This window comes from Triticum dicoccoides, chromosome 5A (genome assembly GCF_002162155.2).
Source record: "Triticum dicoccoides isolate Atlit2015 ecotype Zavitan chromosome 5A, WEW_v2.0, whole genome shotgun sequence".
NCBI lineage: Eukaryota > Viridiplantae > Streptophyta > Magnoliopsida > Poales > Poaceae > Triticum > Triticum dicoccoides.
The window spans coordinates 418056394-418065288 of NC_041388.1; positions in this window are offsets into that span (position 1 = coordinate 418056394).

The window sequence follows — 8895 nt, forward strand, 5'->3', positions numbered from 1 at the left end:
GAAAAGTAAATAAGAGAGGAACAATATATGGAAAGCTCGTAGGCAATGGATCGGTGATAGAGAATTATGCTGGATGTGGTTCATCATGTAACAGTCATAACCTAGGGTGACACAGAACTAGCTCCAATTCATCAATGTAATGTAGGCATGTATTCCGAATATAGTCATACGTGCTTATGGAAAAGAACTTGCATGACATCTTTTGTCCTACCCTCCCGTGGCAGTGGGGTCCTAATGGAAACTAAGGGATATTACGGCCTCCTTTTAATAGAGTTCCAGACCAAAGCATTAACACATAGTGAATACATGAACTCCTCAAACTACGGTCATCACCGGGAGTGGTCCCGGTTATTGTCACTTCGGGGTTGCCGGATCATAACACATAGTAGGTGACTATAGACTTGCAAGATAGGATCAAGAACTCTCATATATTGATGAAAACATAATAGGTTCAGATCTAAAATCATGGCACTCGGGCCCTAGTGACAAGCATTAAGCACAGCAAAGTCATATCAACATCAATATCAGAACATAGTGGATACTAGGGATCAAACCCTAACAAAACTAACTCGATTACATGATAAATCTCATCCAACCCATAACCGTCCAGCAAGCCTACGATGAAATTACTCACACACGGCGGTGAGCATCATGAAATTGGTGATGGAGGAAGGTTGATGATGACGATGGCGACGGATTCCCCTCTTCGGAGCCCCGAACGGACTCCAGATCAGCCCTCCTGAGAGGTTTTAGGGCTTGGCGGCAGCTCCGTATCGTAAAACGCGATGAATCCTTCTCTCTGATTTTTCTCCCCGAAAGCAAATATATAGAGTTGGAGTTGAGGTCATGTTCACCAACATATTCATCACCTTCCCCCATCTATCTACAGCGGCCCACTCTCCCGCTACCCGATGTACTCTCTACTTGAACATGGTGCTTTATGCTTCATATTATTAAGAAACGGTGAAATGGTAGAATCTGGAACGCAGAAAAAGAGAGAGATGGAGAGATAGATCCAATCTCAGAGGGGCTCTCGCCCCTCCGCCGCCATGGAGGCCATGGACCAAAGGGGAAACCCTTCTCCCATCTAGGGAGAAGGTAAAGGAAGAAGAATAAGAAGTGGCCCTCTCCCCCTCTCTACCGGTGGCGCCGGAACACCGTCGGGGCCATCATCGTGTGCCGGCGATCTACACCAACACCTACCTCATGTTCACCAACATATTCATCACCTTCCCCCATCTATCTACAGCGGCCCACTCTCCCGCTACCCGATGTACTCTCTACTTGAACATGGTGCTTTATGCTTCATATTATTATCCAATGATGTGTTGCCATCCTATGATGTCTGAGTAGATTTTCGTTGTCCTATCAGTAATTGGTGAATTGCTATGATTGGTTTAATTTTCTTGTGGTGATGTTGCTGTCCCTTGGTGCCCATCATATGAGCGCGCACGTGGATCACACCATAGGGTTGGTTGTATGTTTATAGGACTATGTATTGGAGGGCAAGAGTGACAGAAGCTTCAACCTAGCATAGAAATTGATGCATACGGGATTGAAGGGGGACCAATATATCTTAATGCTATGGTTGGGTTTTACCTTAATGAACGTTAGTAGTTGCGGGTGCTTGCTAATAGTTCCAATCATAAGTGCATAGAATTCCAAGTCAGGGATGACATGCTAGCAGCGGCCTCTCTCACATAAAATTTGCTATCGGTCTAGTAAAGTAGTCAATTGCTTAGGGACAATTTCGCAACTCCTACCACCACTTTTCCACACTCGCTATACTAACTTTATTGCTTATTTACCAAAACAGCCCCTAGTTTTTATTTACGTGCTCTTTATATTCTTGCAAACATATCTCGTTACACCTACAAAGTATTTCTAGTTTTATACTTTTTCTAGGTAAAGCGAACGTCAAGCGTGCATAGAGTTGAATCGGTGGTCGATAAAACTTGAGGGAATATTTGTTCTACCTTTAGCTCCTCGTTGGGTTCGACACTCTTACTTATCGAAAGAGGCTATACTTGTGGGTTATCAAGACCTTTTTATGGCGTCGTTGCCAAGGAGTTATAGCGTGGGGTGAATATTCTCGTGTGTGCTTGTTTTCTTTATCACTAAGTAGTTTTTATTTTGTGCTCTTGTTTTCTATCTTTAGTTATGGGTAGGAAACGCAGAATACCAAAAAAATTAGTTGTACCTACTAAACCAATGGTTGAAGAACCACTCAAAATCTATCACACTCCTCAAGCTTTTTACTTGGATCATCTTCGATCCCTATGTGCTCGTGCTGAAACCCCAACTAGCTTAGTTGAAGGCAAATCTTTAGATGAGCATGCTTGTTATGTGCGACACCGCTTATCTCAAAAAGGGAAACTTTTACTGGATCAAATTCATCGTTTGCAATGCTATGCTTGGAATTTATGTGAAATATATGATTTTACTTGTTGTTCTGAAGACCCTAAGAAACACCTTCCCTACCAATGTGAGTTTAGTGATAATGGAATCGTATCTTCATATTCTAAGGGTGTTTATAATTATGATGATGTTCAACAAATTGAAGAATTTGTTGCTTTTAAGGGTGCTTATGAAATTGCTTCTTTGATTGGAAAGTATGATGCTACTCTTTACAAATCTGGAAATTTTGCCATACTTAAATATTGTTATGATAATTATGCTTCTAATGCCTATGTTAAACCATATATTGAGGACTCCTCCACTGTCCAAAAAGAGATTAATATTTTGCAGGAGTCTATGGAAGATGAAATTGATGAAACTGTGAGCTCATTGGATGAAAAAGATGATGAGGAGAGTGAAGAATAAAAAGAGGAAGAGCGGATTAGCTACCCGTGCCCACCTTCTAATGAGAATAACTCTTCAACTCATACATTATTTAATTTCCCTTCGTTCTTACCAGAGGATTAATGCCATGATAATTGCTATGATCCCATTGATTCGTTTGAAATATCCCTTTTTGATGAACTTGATGCTTGCTATGCTTGTGGCCAAGATGCCAATATGAATTATGCTTATGGAGATGAACTTGCTATAGTTCCTTATGTTAAACATGAAATTGTTGCTATTGCACCCACGCATGATAGTCCTATTATCTTTTTGAATTCTCCCGTCTACACTATATCGGAGAAGTTTGCACTTATTAAGGATTATATTGATGGGTGGCCTTTTACCGTTGCACATGATAATTTTGATAGATATAATATGCATGTGCTTACTGCTCCTACTTGCAATTATTATGAGAGAGGAACTACATCTCCGCCTCTCCATGTTTCAAATATGATAAAATTGCAAGAAACTGTTTATACTATGCATTGGCCTTTACTATGTGTGCATGAATTGTTCTTTTATGACATGCCGATGCATAGGAAGAGAGCTATACTTCGTTGTTCCATGATATATGTTACTTTGTGCTCACTACTAAATCATAAATCATTGTTAATTAAAATTGGCTTTGATATACCTTGGGATCCGGGTGGATCCATTACTTGACCACTATATGCCTAGCTTAATGGCTTTAAAGAAAGCGCTGCCAGGGAGACAACCCGGAAGTTTTAGAGAGTCATTTATTTATGTTGAGTGCTTTTATATAGTTTAAAAAAATAAAAATAAAAAGGGGAACCCAAAACTTTTCGAAAAGGAAAGTGAAAGTGAGAGAGACAAGCATTGTTGAAGTGGGGGAGCTCCTTGAACTTTGTTCATGCTCACGGAAACATTATGAATCTTGATTACAGAAACTTTTCAACAAAAATAATTATCCCCTTGTACAATTCCATTGTATTATAAAAATAATGTGCCATGAATTGCCTTTAGGATGTTTACATTGCTTGTCGGTTTGTGCGGTGCAGAACAGAAACTTTGCCTCTAGTGCGTGATTTTACATTTTTTACTGGAACATCAAACGGTTCTGAAACTTTTTGCACAGTCTTTCTATACAAATTTTTTATTTTTCCTAATTTTTCAGTATTTTTGGAGTACCAGAGGTATGGTGAATGTTCAGATTATTTCAGGCTGTCCTGTTTAAGACAGATTCTGTTTTTGATGCATAGTTTACTTGTTTTGATGAAACTATCGATTTCTATCAGTGTATTAAGCCATGGAAAAGTTATATTACAGTAGCTACAATGCAAAAACAAAATATGAATTGGTTTGCAACAGTACTTAGAGTAGTGATTTGCTTTATTATACTAACGGATCTTACCGAACTTTCTGTTAAGTTTTGTGTGATTGAAGTTTTCAAGTTTTGGGAGAGATCACGATGGATGAAGGAATAAGGAGTGTCAAGAGCCTAAGCTTGGGGATGCCCGAGGCACCCCAAGTAAATATTCAAGGACTCCCAAGCAACCAAGCTTCGGGATGCTCTGGAAGGCATCCCCTCTTTCTTCTAACAATCATCGGTAATTTTACTTGGAGCTATATTTTTATTCGTCACATGATATGTGCAAATCTTGGAGCGTCTTTTGCATTTAGTTTTCACTTTTGTTTTATGCACCATTCTGGTATGAGATAGTCCATGGTAGATTTATAGAATTCTCATTGCACTTCACTTATATCTTTTGAGTATGGCTTTATAGAATGCTTCATGTGCTTCACTTATATCATTTGAAGTTTGGATTGACTGTTTCTTTTCACTTAGAAAACCGCCATTTGTAGAATGATCTTTTGCTTCACTTATATTTCTTAGAGCATGGGCATATCTTTTGTAGAAAGAATTAAACACTCTTGCTTCACTTATATCTATTTAGAGATGACAGCAGGAATTGGTCATTCACATGGTTGGTCATAAAATCCTACATAAAACTCGTAAATCACGGAATATGATATGTTTGATTCCTTGCAATAGTTTTGAGATATAAATAGGTGATATTAGAGTCATGCTAGTGGGTAGTTGTGGATTGTAGAAATAATTGTGTCGAAGTTTGTGATTCCTGTAGCATGCACATATGGTGAACCGTTATGTAACGAAGTTGGAGCATGAGGTATTTATTGATTGTCTTCCTTATGAGTGGCGGTCGGGGATGAGCGATGGTCTTTTCCTACCAATCTATCCCTCTAGAAGCATGCGCGTAGTACTTTGTTTCGATGACTAATAGATTTTTGCAATAAGTATGTGATTTCTTTATGACTAATGTTGAGTCCATGGATTATACGCACTCTCACCCATCCATCATTGCTAGCCTCTTCGGTACCGTGCATTGCCCTTTATCACCTCGAGAGTTGGTGAAAACTTCACCGGTGCATCCAAACCCCGTGATACGATACGCTCTATCACACATAAGCCTCCTTATATCTTCCTCAAAACAGCCACCATACCTACCTATTATGGCATTTCCATAGCCATTCCGAAATATATTGCCATGCAACTTCCATCATCATATACATGACTTGAGCATTTATTGTCATATTGCTTTGCATGATCGTAAGATAGCTAGCATGATGTTTTCATGGCTTATCCATTTTTTGATGTCGTTGCTACGCTAGATCATTGCACATCCTGGTACACCATCGGAGGCATTCATATAGAGTCATATCTTTGTTCTAGTATCGAGTTGTAATATTGTTTTGTAAGTAAATAAAAGTGTGATGATAATCATTATTAGAACACTGTCCCATGATCAAAATAAAAGTGGCCAAAGAAGCCCCCCCCCCAAAAAAAAGATAGAGGCCAAAGAAGCCTCAAAAAAGGGACAATGTTACTATCCTTTTACCACACTTGTGCTTGAGAGTAGCACCATGTTCTTCATCTAGAGAGTCTCTTGAGTTATCACTTTCATATACTAGTGGGAATTTTTATTATAGAACTTGCCTTGTATATTCCAATGATGGGCTTCCTCAAATGCCCTAGGTCTTCATGAGCAAGCAAGTTGGATGCACACCCACTTAGTTTTCAATTTGAGCTTTCATACACTTATAGCTCTTAGTGCATCCATTGCATGGCAATCCCTACTCCTCGCATTGACATCAATTGATGGGCATCTCCACAGCCGTTGATTAGCCGCGTCGATGTTAGACTTTCTCCTTTTTGTCTTCTCCACACAACCTCCACCATCATATTCTATTTCATCTATAATGCTATATCCATGGCTCATGCTCATGTATTGCGTGAAAGTTGAAAAGGTTTGAGAACGTCAAAAGTATGAAACAATTGCTTGGCTTGTCATCGGGGTTGTGCATGATTTGAATATTTTGTGTGGTGAAGATGGAGCATAGCCAGACCATATGATTTTGTAGGGATAACTTTCTTTGGCCATGTTATTTTGAAAAGACATGATTGCTTTATTAGGATGCTTGAAGTATTATTGTCTTAATGTCAAATGATAGACTATTGCTTTGAATCACTCGTGTATTAATATTCATGCCATGATTAGATTAGATTACATGATCAAGATTATGCTAGGTAGCATTCCATATCAAAAATTATCTTTTTTATCATTTACCTACTTGAGGACGAGCAGGAATTAAGCTTGGGGATGCTGATACGTCTCCGTCGTATCTACAATTTTTGATTGTTCCATGCCAATATTCTACAACTTTCATATACTTTTGGCAACTTTTTATACTATTTTTGGGACAAACATATTGATCTAGTGCCCAGTGCCAGTTCCTGTTTGTTGCATATTTTTTGTTTCGCAGAAAATCCATATCAAACGGAGTCCAAGCGGGATAAAAATTGACGGAGATTTTTTTTGGAATATATGTGATTTTTGGGATGAAGAATCAACGTGGGATGATGCCCGAGGGGGCCACGAGGCAGGGGGCGCGCCTCAGGGGGTCAGGCGCTCCCTGGGCCCTAGTGGCCACCCTGTAAGGTGGTTGGTGCCCTTCTTTCGCCGAAAGAAAGCTAATATCCGCATAAAAACTGTGTCCAAAATTCAACCCAATAGGATTACGTATCTTTGGGAATTTAAGAAACGGTGAAATGGCAGAATCTGGAACGCAGAAAAAGAGAGAGATGGAGAGACAGATCCAATCTCGGAGGGGCTCTCGCCCCTCCGCCGCCATGGAGGCCATGGACCAGAGGGGAAACCCTTCTCCCATCTAGGGAGAAGGTAAAGGAAGGAGAATAAGAAGTGGCCCTCTCGCCCTCTCTACCGGTGGCGCCGGAACACCGCTGGGGCCATCATCGTGTGCCGGCGATCTACACCGACACCTACCTCATGTTCACCAACATATTCATCACCTTTCCCCATCTATCTACAGCGGCCCACTCTCCCGCTACCCGATGTACTCTCTACTTGAACATGGTGCTTTATGCTTCATATTATTATCTAATGATGTGTTGCCATCCTATGATGTCTGAGTAGATTTTCGTTGTCCTATCAGTAATTGGTGAATTGCTGTGATTGGTTTAATTTTCTTGTGGTGATGTTGCTATCCCTTGGTGCCCATCATATGAGCGCGCTCGTGGATCACACCATAGGGTTGGTTGTATGTTGATAGGACTATGTATTGGAGGGCAAGAGTGACAGAAGCTTCAACCTAGCATAGAAATTGATGCATACGGGATTGAAGGGGGACCAATATATCTTAATGCTATGGTTGGGTTTTACCTTAATGAACGTTAGTAGTGCGGATACTTGCTAATAGTTCCAATCATAAGTGCATATAATTCCAAGTCAGGGATGACATGCTAGCAGCAGCCTCTCTCACATAAAACTTGCTATCGGTCTAGCAAATTAGTCAATTGCTTAGGGACAATTTCGCAACTCCTACCACCACTTTTCACACTCGTCATACTAACTTTATTGCTTCTATACCTAAACAGCCCCTAGTTTTTATTTACGTGCTCTTTCTTGAAAATATATCCCGTTACACCTACAAAGTATTTCTAGTTTTATACTTGTTCTAGGTAAAGCGAACGTCAAGCGTGCCTAGAGTTGTATCGGTGGTCGATAAAACTTGAGGGAATATTTGTTCTACATTTAGCTCCTCGTTGGGTTCGACACTCTTACTTATCGAAAGATGCTACAATTGATCCCCTCTTGTGGGTTATCACTGCACCTTGTTTACTTTTGTTACTTGTTACCCATTACGAATTACTTTATCACAAAACTATCTGTTACCGATAATTTCAGTGCTCGCAGAGAATACCTTACTAAAAACCGCTTGTCATTTCCTTCTGCTCCTCGTTGGGTTCGGCGCTCTTACTTATCGAAAGGGCTACGATAGATCCCCTATACTTGTGGGTCATCAATGCGGTTCGCGGCGGCAGGCGGGTGATCAATGCAATCACACGCGAGGTTGGGGACGCCGCCCGATGAAGGCGGCGGAGTCCGAGATGAAGCCGGCGACGATGGATGGCGTGGGACAACGTGTGGGCGAGCGCGTCAACACCGACACCCGGACCACCAAAGCAGCGCCGGCGCTCGGGCAGCGAGGCCCGAGCGACCAACGGAGCAGCGGCGCCCGAGCTCGAGGCAGCCAACGGACCTGACACGGCCGGCCCGACCACTACTAGGAAAAGGGCTATAGATGATATGGCCACTAATGGCGCACCAGACATGTGGTGTGCCACTACTATATACTAATGGCGCACCACATCCATGGTGCGTCATCAGTAACAATTTTTTTTTTCATTTTTTTCAAAACTAGTAATGGCGCACTAGTGGATAGTGCGCCATTACTAGTTAAACTAGTAATGGCGCACCACATCCACGATGCGCCACTAGTAATTTTTTTCAAATTTTTTATTTTTTTTCAAAACTAGTAATGGCGCACCAGTGGATAGTGCGCCATTACTAGTTAAACTAGTGCGCCATTACTTGTTAAACTAGTAATGGCGCACCACATCCACGGTGCGCCACTAGTAACTTTTTTTCAATTTTTTTTTATTTTTTTATTTTTTTCAAAACTAGTAATGGCGCACCGTGGGTGTGGTGC